The following is a 17,435-nucleotide window of genomic DNA, read 5'->3' on the forward strand; positions in this document are numbered from 1 at the left end:
AAATCGTAATCATTTAACAATTAAATCCATCTACGCTGCCTCATGTTCAGTTGTTTCTGATTAAATATATGCTGGAGACTTTTGTGGTCGGTATATATGATACTTTTAACCCCATATAAGTAGTGTCTCCAAGTCTTTAATGTAAAAACAACCGCGCCTAATTCCAAATCATGTGTCGTATAATTCTGCTCGTGAACCTTCAATTGTCTAGACGCATAAGCAATTACTTTCGTTCATTGCATTAATACACAACCAAGGCCTTGCTTTGAGGCGTCACAATATATCACAAAATCATCATTCCCCTCAGGAAATGACAATATAGGTGCCGTAGTTAACTTTTTCTTCAACAATTGAAATGCTTTTTCTTGTTTATCCTTCCATTCAAATTTCTCCCCTTTATGCGTTAATGCAGTCAAGGGTTTTTCTATTTTGGAAAAATCTTGGATGAATCTTCTGTAGTAACCAGCTAATCCTAAAAATTGGCGTACGTGTTTCGGAGTTTTATGGGTTTCCCACTTTTCAACGGTTTCAATCTTTGCCGGATCCACCTGAATACCTTATTTGTTCACTATGTGACCGAGAAATTGAACTTCTTTCAACCAAAATGTACACTTTGAAAACTTAGCGTACAGTTTTTCTTTCCTTAACAACTCTAGCACTTTTCTCAAATGTTCTTCGTACTCTTGATCATTCTTTGAGTAGATAAGTATGTCATCGATGAAGACAATGACAAACTTGTCAAGATATGGCCCACACACTCGGTTCATGAGGTCCATGAACACAGCTGGTGCGTTAGTTAAACCAAAAGGCATAACTATAAACTTGTAATGACCGTAACGCGTCCTAAAAGTAGTCTTCAAAATATCATCCTCCTTCACCCGCATTTGATGATATCCGGAACGTAAATCAATCTTCGAATAAACTGACGAACCTTGTAATTGATCAAATAAGTCGTTGATTCTCGATAGTGGGTAACAGTTCTTAATGGTAAGTTTGTTCAACTCTTGGTAGTCGATACACAACCTGAATGTACCATCTTTCTTCTTGACAAATAAAACAGGGGCTCCCCACGGTGACGTGCTTGGTCGAATGAAACCTCGCTCTAAAAGTTCCTGTAATTGGCTCTGAAGTTCCTTCATTTCATTGGGTGCAAGTCTATATAGAACACGAGCTATTGGTGTAGCTCCTGGTACCAAGTCTATTTGAAATTCAACGGATCAGTGTGGAGGTAATCCCGGTAATTCTTTTAGAAATACATCGGGAAACTCTTTTGCGACAGGAACATCATTGATGTTCTTTTCTTCGGTTTGTACTTTCTCGACATGTGCTAGAACAGCATAGCAACCTTTTCTTATTAGTTTTTGCGCCTTCAAATTACTAATAAGATTTAGCTTCGCGTTGCTCTTTTGTCCGTACACCATTAAGGGTTTTCCTTTTTCTCGTATGATGCAAATCTCATTTTTGTAACAAACGATATCTGCTTTCACCTCTTTCAACCAGTCCATGCCGATTATCACATCAAAACTTCCTAACTCTACTAGTATCAAATCAATCTTAAACGTTTCGCTAACCAGTTTAATTTCTCGATTTCGACATATATTATCTGCTGAAATTAATTTACCGTTTGCTAATTCAAGTAAAAATTTATTATCCAAAGGCATCAATGGACAACTTAATTTGGCACAAAAATCTCTACTCATATAGCTCCTATCCGCACCCGAATCAAATAAAACATAAGCAGATTTATTGTCAATGAGAAACGTACCCGTAACAAGCTCCGGGTCTTCCTACGCTTCTACCGTATTAATATTGAAAACTCTTCCACGACTTTGCCCATTATTTTTCTCTGGGTTCGGGAAATTACTCCTAATGTGGCCCGATTTTCCACATCCATAATAAACAAAGGCGGCATTACTTGTTTCGACATTATCTGTTCTTTTATTTCTGTTATTCATTGGGCCGTAGACCTCACACTTTCTCGCACTATGGCCAGTTCTTTTACACTTGGTGCAAAATATCGTGCAGAACTCATTCGGGTTGTACTCTTCACACCTTTGGCATGGCTTTTTCTGATTATTATTGTTATAGTGTTGCGGTTGTTATTGATGTTGGGACGATTGTTGTGGTGGTTATTGTTGTTAGGATGGTTTTTGTAGTTGTTGTTGGAACAATTGTTGTTGCGTTTGTTGTTGCGATAATTGGTGCGATTGAAGTCGTGATTGTTGTGTTGATTGTTAAAATTGTGACCCTTGTCACTGGTTTCTTCCCCCTTTCTTTTGATTTGTTTCATGTTGGCTTCTTCGGCCGTCTGCTCTTTAACTCTTTCCTCAATCTGATTTATGAGTTTATGAGCCATTCAACTCGCCTTTTGTATGGAAGCGGGCTCGTGTGAACTTATATCTTCTTGGATCCTTTCTGGTAACCCTTTTACAAATGTGCCGATTTTCTCCTCTTCATCTTCGAACGCTCTCGGGCACAATAAGCACAACTCCATGAATCGTCGTTCGTAGGTGGTAATATCGAATCCTTGTGTTCGTAATCCCTTAAGCTCTACTTTTAGCTTGTTGACCTCGCTTCTGGGACGATACTGCTCAGTCATCAGATGTTTGAATGCTGACCACGGTAGTGCGTACGCATCATCTTGTCCCACTTGTTCTAGATAGGTATTCCACCATGTTAACGCAGTACCTGTGAAGGTATGCGTAGCGTACTTTACTTTGTCTTCTTCAGTACACTTACTTATGGCAAACACCGATTCAACCTTTTCGGTCCACCGTTTCAATCCGATTGGACCCTCGGTTCCATCGAATTCCAGAGGTTTACAAGCAATGAATTCTTTGTAGGAGCATCCTACATGATTTCTTGTGGCGTTATTTGCATTGCTAGATTCCGAGTTATTGTTGTTGTTTTGCATTGCAGCCTGTACTACGGCTATGTTTGCTGCAAGGAAAACACAGAAGTCTTCCTTGCTCATGTTCAAATTCTGACGAGTTGTCGGTGCCATTTCCTTCAAAAATAGCCCAAAAGAATTAAGTTAATCATATAGAATATTAAGGGTAGTCAATAGTATTTCGTAGCATAATATGAACTCATTTATAAAAGCTTTTTCTTCATATTAGCGTTTTATAGTTTTAATTCGGGTAGTACCTACCCGTTAAGTTCATACTTAGTAGCTAATATACCATTCAACTACTACAATTCTATATAAAAAATTGATTATAATAATATTTCGCGTTCTAACTTTTATACAAAAATTTACAAACTTACAATACCGCTATTATACATAAAGCATGAAATATAGCACACAATCACTTTGATACAAAATAGTTGTGACAACATTCCTAGTTAATACGCAAGTCATTCAGCAAAGGCAATAAAAACACGTAATTCATAAGTCCAGAAACAAGTCATGCATTTTGGTTTTACTAAGATTGCTTCCCATCCTTGGTCTTGTGGAACATAACCGTTGTGGCCGTTGACAAGATAGCATGTTGTAACGTCGTCAAAGGGACGAGGGTTTCGTAATGCCCAACAGCCACGTAATAATCTAAAAACCTTGTTTCTCACCCCAACTACTGAATCTGTCACTTGTGGGAAGGTTTTATTTAAAAGTTGTAATCCGATGTTATTTTTCTCACTTTGGTGAGAAGCGAACATCACTAACCCGTAAGCATAACATGCTTCTTTATGTTGCATGTTAGAAGCTCTTTCTAACTCACGAAGTCCTACATTGGGATATGTTGAGTCAAAATAGGTTCTTAACCCGTAGCGTAAAATTGCATTTGGGTTCCCCGCATTTAACGCCTTAAAGAAAACACGGCGTAACTTACGGTGTCCCCAATGTGATATACCCCATCTTTCAAATGAAAGCCTTTTATAAACTAAGGCATGCCTGGAACATTCTTCAAATGTTCTACAAACTAATTTTGCCGTAAATAATTGTGCCGATGAATTCTGACCGACTTTAGACAAGATTTCATCAATCATGTCCCCGGATAGGTCTTCTAAAATTTTTGGTTGTCTATCCTTAACATCCATTTTTGGTTTTTATACTGTAAAAATAGACGAGAGTTAGATTCATAAAAGATAATTATCAAATAATACAAGCAATTTTCACATACAACAAGAAAAATACAAGCACACTTATTTTACATATTTTACACCTCATGATTACAACTCTTTATTCCGACTCACTAGTTTCTTCTTCTTCGGATCTGTTTCGTTTTGCTAATTTTCTAGGGATATATGATGTTCCTCTAATACGAGCCGTTGTCTTCAAAAATAGTTTAGAAAAACCTGGTGGCTTAGAGGTTCCCGGGTTATTGTTACAACTTAAGAAATACGGGTGTTGACGATACATTTAAAGTTCATCGGGGTTGGAATCAGGTTTCTCTATTTTGATGCCCTTTCCCTTATTATTTTCTTTTGCTTTTTCAAATTGGGTCAAGGTAATTTCTATAACATCATCAGAATCCTCATCGGGATCCGATTCATCAAAAAATTGGTAATCTTCCCAATATTTTGCTTCCTCGCGAAAACACCATTGACCATTATTAACTTTGGTCCATTGGTTGAGGATTTTCTTTTATTTATCTGTTTTTCTGTGGTTTCTAATATTTCCTCCTCCAGAACCTCTTCTTCTGGTTCCTCTTCTTCCGGTTCCTCTTCTTCCGGTTCCTCCTCTTCCGGTTCCTCTTCTTCCGGTTCCTCTTCGGGAATTTGTGAATCTTCCCAAAATATATTCGACTCTTCATTATTATTAGGTGAGTCGATGGGATTTGTACTAGAGGTAGACATCTATCACACAATATCAAACACGTTAAGAGATTAATATATCACATAATATTTACATGTTAATAATATATAGTTTCCAACAAAAAGTGTTAAGCAATCATTTTTAAAGAAAACACGGTCGAAGTCCAGACTCACTAATGCCTCCTAACAAACTCGATTATACACACACTAAGGCAATTTCTGGTTCTCTAAGACCAACGCTCGGATACCAACTGAAATGTCCCGTTCATATAGATTATAAACATTCCATATTAACTGATTTCGTCGCGAGGTTTTGACCTCTATATGAGACGTTTTTCAAAGACTGCATTCATTTTTAAAACAACCATAACTTCTATTTAATCGATAAAGGTTTAAAAAAAAATATTACGTAGATTATCAAATAATGATAATCTTATATATACCGTTTACACACGACCATTACATAATGGTTTACAATAAAAATATATTACATCGAAATAAGTTTCTTGAATGCAGTTTTTACACAATATCATACAAGCATGGACTCCAAATCCTGTCCTTATTTTAGTATGCAACAGCGGAAGCTCTTAATAATCACCTGAGAATAAACATGCTTAAAACGTCAACAAAAATGTTGGTGAGTTATAGGTTTAACCTATATATTATCAAATCACAATAATAGACCACAAGATTTCATTTTTATAACACATCTCATATCAGGCATTTCGCAAACTGCATAGAGATAAAAATCATTCATATGGTGACCACCTAGTAACCGACATTAACAAGATGCATATAGAATATCCCCATCATTCCGGGACACCCATCGGACATGATAAACTCGAAGTACTAAAGCATTCCAAATTTCAGAATGGGGGTTGTTAGTTCCCGTAGATCTACCTTTAGGATTCGCGTCAATTAGGGGCCAGTTCCCTAATTCTTAGGCTACCAAGCTAAAAGGGGCATATTCGGTTTAATAATTCAACCATAGAATGTAGTTTCGATTACTTGTGTCTATTTCGTAAAACATTTATAAAACTGCATGTATTCTCATCCCAAAAATATCAGATTTCAAAAGTGGGACTGTAACTCACTTTCACAGATTTTTACTTCGTCAGGAAGTAAGACTTGGCCACTGGTCGATTCACGAACCTATAACAAATATGTACATATATATCAAAGTATGTTCAAAATATATTTACAACATTTTTATTACGTTTTAATGATTTGAGTTTGTTAAGTCAGCAGTCCTCGTTAGTAACCTACAACTAGTTGTCCACAGTTAGATGTACAGAAATAAAGCAATATATATTATCTCGAATCAATCCATGACCCAGTGTCTACAAGTCTCAGACTCGATCACAACTCAAAGTATATATATTATTTTGGAATCAACCTCAACCCTGTATAGCTAACTCAAATATTACTGCATATAGAGTGTCTATGGTTGTTCCGAAATATATATATAGATGGGTCGATATGATATGTCAAAACATTGTATACGTGTATATGGAATCCCAAGATTTCATAATATGTATAATAAAATATAAATTAATTAGGATATGTTTAGTCTAGATTTGTTACAAAATTTTCGTAGCTAAAACTAGCAAATTTATCCAATTTTGTTATACCCGTCATTTCTTCGTTTCAAATCCGTTTTGAGTGATTCAAGTTGCTATGGTTTTATATTGAACTTAAGTTTATGAATCTAAACATAAAAAGTATAAGTTTATAGTCAGAAATACAGGTTACAAGTCATTTTTTAAAGAGGTAGTCATTTCCGTCGAAAGAACGACATCTTGATGACCATTTTGAAAAACATACTTCCACTTTGAGTTTACCCATGATTTTTGGATATAGTTTCATGTTCATAAGAAAAATCATTTTCCCAGAAGAACAACTTTTATATCAAAGTTTATCATAGTTTTTAATTATCAAACCCAAAACAGCCCGTGGTGTTACTACAACGGCGTATGTCCGGTTTTACGGTATTTTTCGTGTTTTCAGGTTTTAAATCATTAAGTTAGCATATCATATAGATATAGAACATGCGTTTAGTTGATTTTAAAAGTCAAGTTAGAAGGATTAACTTTATTTGCAAACAAGTTTAGAATTAACTAAACTATGTTCTAGTGATTACAAGTTTAAATCTTCGAATAAGATAGTTATATATATATGAATCGAATGATATTATGAACATCATTACTACCTCAAGTTTAGTAGGTAAACCTACTAGAAGTAACAAAAATTGATCTAGATTTAAAGGATTCTCGGATGGCTTGAAAGTTCTTGAAGTAGAATCATGACACGAAAACAAGTTCAAGTAAGATTTCCACTAGAAACAAGATAGTTATAGTTATAGAAATTGAATCAAAGTTTGAATATGAGTATTACCTTGTATTAGAAAGATATCTTACTGTAAATAAGAAAGATTTTTTGAGCTTAGATGATTACGTGGATTGGATTAGAAAGCTTGGAAGTAATCTTGCAAACTTGATAGTATTCTTGATTTTATGAAACTAGAACTTATAGAATTTATGAAGAACACTTAGAACTTGAAGATAGAACTTGAGAGAGATCAATTAGATGAAGAAAATTGAAGAATAAAAGTGTTTGTAGGTGTTTTTGGTCGTTGGTATATGGATTAGATATAAACGATGTGTAAGTTTGTTTTCATGTAAATAATTCATGAATGATTTATAATATTTTTTTTGGTAATTTTGTGAGATATTTCATACTAGTTGCTAAATGATGGTTCCTACATGTTTAATGACTCACATGGGCTACTAAGGAGCTGATGATTGAGTGTATATACCAATAGTATATACATCTTAGAAGCTGTATATTGTACGAGTACGAATACGGGTGCATACGAGTAGAATTATTGATGAAAATGAATGAGGATGTAATTGTAAGCATTTTTGTTAAGTAGAAGTACTTTGATATATGTCATGAAATCTTCCAAAAGTGTATTAATACATCTTAATACACTATATGTATATACATTTAACTGAGTCGTTAAGTCATCGTTAGTCGTTATATGTAAGTGTTGTTTCAGAACCTTTAAGTTAACGATCTTGTTAAATGTAATTGATACATTGTTATTACACTTAAATGAGATGTTAAATTGTTATTTTAACATATTAACATGGTATATTAATATCTTAATATGATACATATGTATTTAGTAAGACGTTATTATAACGATAATCATTATATTTATCGTTTCGAGTTTTCTTAATTCAATAGTCTCATTTTATGTATATAACTCATTGTTAATATACCTAGTGAGATACTTTCTTATTATAATATCATGTTAACTATATATATATATCATCATATAATTTTTACAAGTTTTAACGTTCGTGAATCGCCGGTCAACTTGGGTGGTCAATTGTCTACATGAAACTCATTTCAAATAATCAAGTCTTAACAAGTTTGATTGCTTAACATGTTGGAAACATTTAATCATGCAAATATAGTTTTCATTTAATATATAATCATGGAAAAGTTCGGGTCACTACAATTCACCAAAATGTGACCGAAACTCGGAATGCATAATAACCGTAGATCTCAACCTAGAGAACATATGTTGGTAAATACATGTCTAACAAGCTAGGTCGGGTCATAGTGTATCACAATCCTAATGCTCGAGACCGACATGTAAAAGTTAACAGAAGTCATCTCAAAAAGTCAACTTTAACAATTGTTTAACAAAACGAGACATGTCTTATATAAGAATTCATTTACTCGATTAGTAATATCTAAAAATCCAATTTATCAATCTCATAGACAAGTTGTTTAAATATTAATTTAAAGTTTCAAACACAATTTCAATTAACATTAAACATAATTCAGTTGGCCATATCTTTTAATCTGTTCCTCGAAAACACACGATTCCTAAATGAAAAGTTATTAATTTTTCGACAGCTTTCCAACGACATGCATATCATATACCTTATATCAATAGCATATGTATCAAATTCGTGATTCATCATAAACTATCTAATGACAAAATTAAAGCATACAAGCATGCATAAACATATATACTCGAGCACTAGACATGGATACACTATCAATATATAAAAGATAAGATATGAATGCTCACGTATCAATATTGTGATTCAATATTGCAGGAAAGTACGTAGACGCAATGGAAATGATAAACGCTAGGTTGACCTTTGACTCATGATCATAACCCCCAAAAAATACCCATAACCTCCATAGCTATAACCCATAATTTCCTTAGCGCTATCCCGCTTGAAAAGCTTGTTTTGAAAATAACTTGCTCAAGACCTCGTCGTAGTATTTTATGTACAATAATACTAATAATAATACCAACAATACTAATAATAATAATAAGATTTGTAATAATAATAATAATAATAATAATAATAATAATAATAATAATAATAATAATAATAATAATAATAATAATAATAATAATAATAATAATAAATATAGAGAGCAGAGATTGAGAGATATATGTGTGTGCAGTGTGTGTCGAGCAAACTGGCCAATTTATAGAAGATTTGTGGTTCCTGGTGGCCATGCGATCGCATGGCTGTGATGCCCAAATCCCATGCGATCGCATGGTGTGCTGATCCAGCTCATTTTGCCTTGTCTTTTTGTTTGTCGACATAATATTTAAATATATATATAATATATATAATATATATTAATTATATATATATATATATTATATTTTATTCTCGTGTATAGGTGACTTGTAATTTTAGTTCCGATTACTTGTACGTTGTCACTTGACTTATGTCCCGGTTCCAGATTTTCGAACGTTACTTCGTATGCTTTAATAACTTGTACTTTACGTTTCGCGACGTGTACCTTTGTCAAAATATAGACTTACATTACCAATAACCAGTGTTGTAAAAAACCCGATTACTCGACAATTAATCTCCGATTAATCATTTACAAAAGCAAGCCGTTCCGATTTCTAAAATTTCGTTTAATTAAACGGTCAACGTCAATTGATGGGTAAAAACTGAATTTGGTAACCAAAATCGGTCAAAGTAAAAAATGGTTAAGACTTTAACATGAATTTAAACTAAAACTCTATAGTTTTGGAGTAAAATGAACAATTTTAGACAATTATGTTAAAGTTTATTTTTCTATTTATTGTTTTTTGTATATTTACGCATATAATTTTTAAAATAAAATATTTAAATGTATACAGTACAATCTGATTAATCCCCGATTAATCTCCGAATTTCCTATTAATATTTCCAAAGTCCCGACTGATTAATCTCCGAATAACGAATTTTTCAACCTTGCCAATAACTATATTACCCGAAGTGTATCTTGTACGTTCGAGTGTTTTGGTCATTTGCGTCTATAAATTAACGTCTTAGTATATAATAATATTATTTTAAATCAAAACGTTTTATATCTAAGTTAATATTATATTTAATAACATTTGTAAAATATACATACATTTTCATTTTTAAATAGTGTTTTACTGTAGCAAAATGATTTTTACGGTAGCAAATAGTGGTTTTCGAAAACACTGTAGCTTTTCGGGTAATGTAGCAATTCGAAAATACTGTAGCAAATTAGTGTTTTACTTGTTCATCTTAAGCATTTTAGTTAACTTATTTAAATATCAATTGAATCAATAAATGAATGTTATTATCGTTTACTAAATAACTTGAAATTATATATATGTATATATCTTTATACATAAATCAGTTTTTAAATACACATTGCAAGTTATTTATAATTAATTTTAATAATTAATATTCCAACTTATTGTACATATATATATATATATATATATATATATATATATATATATATATATATATATATATATATATATATATATATATTAGTTACCTTATTTAAATATCAATTGAATCAATAAACGAATGTTATTATCGTTTACTAAATAACTTGAAATTATATATATGTATATATCTTTATACATAAATCAGTTTTAAATACACATTGCAAGTTATTTATAATTAATTTTAATAATTAATATTCCAACTTATTGTGTATATATATATATATATATATATATATATATATATATATATATATATATATATATATATATATATATATAGATGTTTGTGAATCGTCGGTCAATAATCAAAGGTTAACTGAATATATAACATTGGTTCAAAAATTTTGAGAATCAATATTACAGACTTTGCTTATCTTGTCAAAATCATATAAAGATTAAGTTTAAATTTGGTCGGAAATTTTCGGGTCGTCACAATAGATATGATTAAAAAAATATAAATTGTTCTATTAGATGCAATACACACTTCATGTAACTTCTAAAAGGATTCTAAAAGGATAGACCAAATCTACTGGTTCATTAAATGGGTCACGATTGTACACATACATCCATAATGGTTATTTATACTGATTATTAGCAAGTGCAAATCTTAAATGAGATCATAATCACCCACACTATATAATTCTTTATTTACAATAATGATCAAATGTTCAATACCACAGGCATTGAGACGAAGAATAAATTAGGTATACAACATTTCAAGAAGTGTATGAATGTTGCATTATATTATATATTTTCTAAATCTAAAGCACAATAAAATTTAAATTATAAATGAATCTGCAGATCATGACACTTTTGATCCTTAGGCATATGGCTAAAACTCAAGATCAGTAGCCCAGATTCTAAGTCATACACAAACTCAACCTCACTTAATCCAACAATGCACCTTTTTGGCTTAGTTGTCGAGTACGCACCGAACCGTCCGCATCCCTTAACCTTAATGGACACAATCACCGAACCATTCTCGACTATGTACCCTAGCTCGTCAACTGCTCCACCACCGCTGAACATGTCAATAAGTCCAACAGGACCAAAACTTAACCCCAACCCTAAAACCATAATAGGTGTAATCGTAAATATCTCATGTTCAAGAACACTTAATGAAACCGGTATAACCATATCCCGAGGTAAAACAATAACATCTTCCATATGATGATGGTACACAACACAGTCCCCGGACCAATCGGGACCCACTGCAGCGTCACCAATATCGTGCACATCACAAGCCCTGATGGTTCCTGATATAGCATCGGGTTTTGTTTCATGGAACGTGTTTTTTCATTCGATAATGTTCCATGCAGCTCCTTGATAGTTATAAATACCAATAACTCCAATGTACTTGTTCATGTTCCATATCTTTAACAAACTAACACCATCACGAGCCAGATCAGTAAAAAGACAGTCTTTTGTAGGTCGACCGGGTAATCGGGCTCGAAGCACAGAACCATCAGGTAGCACAAGTTTCTTCAACAAATCAAAATTGTGTAACACCCCAGCTTAACATGACCACAATATTGTCCGCTTTGCCCGCAGGCGCACGGCTTTTTCTTGGCGACCACACACGATAAACACTTTCCCAGGAGGTTACCCATCCTGGTAGTGCTCTCGCCCGAGCACGCTTAACCATAACGTACTCGCACTTTTACTCAGCCTGTGATCCCAAAACGCGTTGTGTCATTTAAGCGTGGGTATTACCTTATAATCCCATGATCACTCATGTATGTGGGCGATGTGGGATTTGCCTAGGGTGTTACAAATTGTGTTTTCCAGAAGCATCACCATCAATATAGATTCAAATTAAACCATATTCGATCCTATACTTGGCAAATGAGACCCATATTCTCAAATTTGGGTCAACTGGGTCTTGAAAAAAAAACATGGCACTGTAAACCCCAAACCTTATAAAAGAAAGTTCAATAGGCTCCCCTCCGACCTATTTGAATGGAACATGGCACTCTATGAAACAACCCAACCCGTATTTAAACCGGCCGTAATTTTTTTTTCGTTAATACATTAATATTTAGGTCCCAATTATGTTTCCAAAACATCTCTAACACAATTAGCAAGATCAATAACTTTTAAAACATTTGTTACATAGTTAAATATCCGAACGGGCAAACACGACCCGACTATTTTAAATTTTCAACAAAACCGAGCATGGTGATTGGGACTACGCTACCCAATCCTAATCGATCCAAAAGCACATCTTCTAAGTAAACTATGCGAGTCCACTAGTTCCCACGCTTATTCGAGCCACCGCCTCCATGCAAATCTATAAAAATGTAAACAACGAGAGGGTAAGCTAACGCTTAGTGAGTGAGAATATACTACATACATATATATGCATAAAATGGACACGCCAAACAAATAATCAAACAACACATACAGGAGCATCCAAGCATATAGGCAAGCTAATCTAAGCATATCGTACGATCACTAAGCAACAAGCTAAAGATATCAACAAAGTAAGTTCACCAACGACGATATGAACAACGCCAATAAGCTACACCCGGAGGGTTAGCTACATCACAACAATACAACAATATATATATAACAATATATAAACGCCCAAGGTTAACCCCTTAACCCAATACCAAAAACAACAACCAAATACCAAAATGAAGATTGGCCGAACTACACGAGCCTTAGTAAATCCGCATCCACACCAGACTACTATCTTTAATAACACAACAACATCGAGGTTGGCCGAACTACACGAGCCTTAGTAATCCGCAACCACACGAGATCACTACCTCAATAAGATGACCGAACTACACGCATCATCGTGAATCCGAATCCACACGTGACTCACTTCTCAATATCAAAACCCTTCGCCATTTGGGTTAAATAATCCATATCACAAGCACATGTGATAACGTACACGCAAAGTGTGCACCTCGCCAAAGGTGGTCAACCAAAACGCACAACCGTGCCAATTGGGCCCATACACAAGTCTATCAAATCCACCTACATGTGAAGTGAGCTCTATAGCTGAGAATCACTTCACCCGACCCGCACCCATCCTACACATACATATGCACATAGGATATTAACACTCACCTTGAAGTCTTGATGGATGCCAAACCAAAATCCGCAAACGCCAATGGAAAGTACCTATTCCATTCATCACATAACGAGTAACACAATTAGGGTGGATATACAAATCAACCAAAATCGACAACTAGTGCAATTTCGACCCAAATGCACCTCCAAGCACAAACCGCACCCAAACTAACCAATAATCACTAACACTAGTGACAATGGTCCTAATAAGCCAATTAAACCTGAACACAAATGTTAAACACTTGTCTTGCCCAATTTGACACAAAAACCCTAATTTTGACCCATTTCCAAATTAGTCAACCAAACACACCCAAATGAGTTCCAACACTTCCATAATCACTAATCATAGTGATTACACTCAATTTAAAGCCCTAAACAAGGCTAAATCATCAACCAACCCAAAACCCGCCTTCATCACTAATAAACCCGAATCCTAGTTATTATCTGTAACATCCCGCATTTTTCCGTTTACTTATTTAAAGTCCGTTATGTAATTATAACATCTTCCATTAATACGTGTTTTTAAAATATTTCGTTTAGGTAATTCACGCACCCGCTTCAAACTTGAGGGACCAATGTTGCCAAATGACCAAAGTTTTGACTAGGTCAAAGTGGTCAACACCCACCTCCTCCATTCATTATCCTTTTCTTTTTCCTTTTTCTTAATACTTTCATCTTTTCTCTCAAACTCCATTTCAAAGATTCATCATCTATTCAAAATCTAGCAAGCATCAATTCAAACAAATTACATATTTGGAATCCTTGCATCTTCCTCTTCAATTCCATACCGATTTCATCAAGTTTGGGTAACTTTCTAAAATCACTAAATTCTTTGTTCTTGATGTTTTTAACTTATAAAAGTGTTAATTAGTGTCTATGGCTCAAGTCTAACATGAATATATGATTTGTATGTTCGATTTTGTCATTTTGAGTAACTAACATGAACTGGTCAAATGGGTGTGTTTGATTTTGAGAATTGGTTGATCAAATGTTGTTAGATGTTAGAAGTGTATGTATTAAATGTGTTAATAGCATCACTAGCTTCAATTTGATGTGTAGGTTGATTAAGAATGCTTCATTAACATGATTATTGATTTTGTGATAATGGGTTAGGGTTTGATAGGAGTAAAATAGAAATTAAATGCTTTGAATGCTTTGGAATGTTAATTGTGAGTATATAATAGTATTGTATGCGTAATTACCTACAAAACGGCATATGATATGTATGCATTTAATTCCCGAATCATAAATGTGCATTTATGAACTTGAAAGCATTAATGGTGGATATTTAATGAGTTTTCCACTTGGTTTTATTTATTGTAAATGATAATTGGATTGATAAAATGTGTTTAGTTGTGTTCTTCGTCAAATTACCTTTTCAACGATATATGGCATACGTTTTGAATGTTTTCGGTTCATGTGTTATGTTAGTTTGCGTTTTGGTTCGAGACTTAGCCATTTTACTGCAACCAGCACTTTTTCCAGGTATGCGCGCCGCGCATACCTTAGCGCGCCGTGCAAATGAGGAAATACAGATGCTTGCCCTTTTTGACATTTCCTGACCTGGTTCCACGCCTAGTTACGCTCCGCGCAACCCTGCGCGCACCGCGCAACCCTCCAGGCCAAGCTTCTTTGTGATTTAATGTTCACAAAAACTTTCCCGCTTAACCGTAACTTCGATTAACATGAAATTTGGCAAATGTGCTCATATATGATTCCTCATCATGGGAAAATTGTCGGATACCCGACCCCGTTGACTTTGACTTTGACCAAGCTTGACTTTTAGTCAAACTTAACCAAATGTTTATACGATTGTTCTAACATGCTTAACTACTTGTATCGTGCATGAAACTTGACAATTTGTTTCACATGCTATATAATCGAGTCGTAATGAGCCATAGGACTAATTGAACAACTTTGACCAATCGTGTTTACCGTTATTGATACAACCTACTTGTTTAGGTCAAGACTAGCATTCGTTCTTGCATACGTTTACTTGTGAAGTACTATTACACTCTTGCACTCAAGGTGAGATCATAGTACCACTTTTACTCTTTTAAACTTACATTTGGGATGAGAAAACATAAACGTTTTATTTTACAAAGTGAACACAAGTACGAAAACAAACATTCTACATACGAGTTAGAACAAAATCTTCAATTCGATTATCATTAGTTACACTTGACGGGTGTAAGCGAGAACTTATGTTGTATGGCCATATGGGTTTGACAAACCCTCATTCGGACGGTTTGCTACCGTTATTCGGATGAAATATATTTTAGAGAAAGAGTGTATGTTCTAACACTATTGTGATGAGGTTCTTGGTACGTTAAGCCTTGATAATTGGGTGCTCGTGAAAACAACTTTTAGAATGGTTTACTATTATTACAATGTTATAAATCTTGTGGTTCATTTGTACTTACTTACTTACCTAAACCTATGATTTCACCAACGTTTTCGTTGACAGATTTCTATATTTTTCTCAGGTCCTTGAACGTTATGTGATACATGCTTCCGCTCACTATTTTTGATACTTGCTTGGATGTCGAGTATACTTGTATACATGAAGCGTCTTTTGGCTTTACATTTAATTGTGTCGCATGGGTTTCAATTTTACTTTAACGTTGTAATGTAACTAGTCGTTGAACTACTTTTGTAAACTTGAAACATCCTTACTTTTGAAATGAATGCGACATATTTTCGGTCAAACGTTAATTTAAAGACTTATGACCACGTAACGGGACCTAAGTAGACGGCGCCGTCAATGACGATTTTGTAGGGCCGCTACAGATGGTATCAGAGCCAGGTTGTAGGGATTTAGAGTTCATTGGTGTCAACCCCGAGTCATAGGGTACATTAGTGGATTTAGACTACAACCGGCATATAGACTTGAAGTAGGAATTACTTGACTACTTGTGCATTTATACTCGAACTCTTCTACTCATATCTAACTCTTATTTCATCTTACTCTCACGTTTTTTAATTTGATTGACACGCCACCTTGACTATATGAAGTAATGTTGAATGTACATATGAATTAGGGTAATATAATTGCCGGGATTATATTACGGTGACTCATATGAACGTTCCGACATTATGACATAAAGAATTTAAGGCGAGTCAAGGAAAATTTTTCTCTCTATCCTTATTCCATATCACGGTTAATATTATTAAGAATACTAATCAACGATATTCTTGTGTTTTGAAGGAACAACGCCTCCTCGCCGTGTACCCCGGCATGAAACACCCGAACAAGCTCTTCAACGGATGATAGCCACCGCCGTGGATGCGGCTATGGCCGGTCACTCTTCCAACAACAACAATAACAACAACCACAACAACAACAATCAAGGATCCGGTAACTCAAGCGAAGGGTGCTCCTACAAAGCCTTCATGGGTTGCAAACCTCACACTTTCGATGGAACCGGGGGACCAGTTTTGCTCACCCGATGGTTTGAGCAAACGAAAGCCGTCTTTAGCATAAGCGGTTGTCGGGACCAAGACAAGGTTAAATACTCCACTCACACTTTCGCCGGTGTCGCTCTCACATGGTGGAACACCTATGTACAATCGGTGGGTACCGATGAAGCTCACACGCTCTCTTGGGCCGATTTAAGGGAAAAGATGATCATAGAATATTTTCCTCGTGAAGAAAGCCGAAGGCTCGAACAAGAGCTAAGAACTTTAAAAGCGGTCGGAAACGATCTCAAGGCCTACAATCAACGATTTTCCGAACTAGCCTTGATGTGCCCAAACCTTGTGAAACCCGAGGCTCTAAGGGTTGAACTTTACA

General features: G+C 34.6%; 1 pseudogene; it reads right to left on the reverse strand.

The window, feature by feature from the left end:
- Positions 1-11,344: 11,344 nt before the first annotated feature.
- On the reverse strand, positions 11,345-12,417 carry LOC139868088 (probable galactinol--sucrose galactosyltransferase 6; annotated as a pseudogene).
- Between the last annotated feature and the right edge of the window lie 5,018 nt (positions 12,418-17,435).

This window comes from Rutidosis leptorrhynchoides, chromosome 9 (assembly GCF_046630445.1).
Source record: "Rutidosis leptorrhynchoides isolate AG116_Rl617_1_P2 chromosome 9, CSIRO_AGI_Rlap_v1, whole genome shotgun sequence".
NCBI lineage: Eukaryota > Viridiplantae > Streptophyta > Magnoliopsida > Asterales > Asteraceae > Rutidosis > Rutidosis leptorrhynchoides.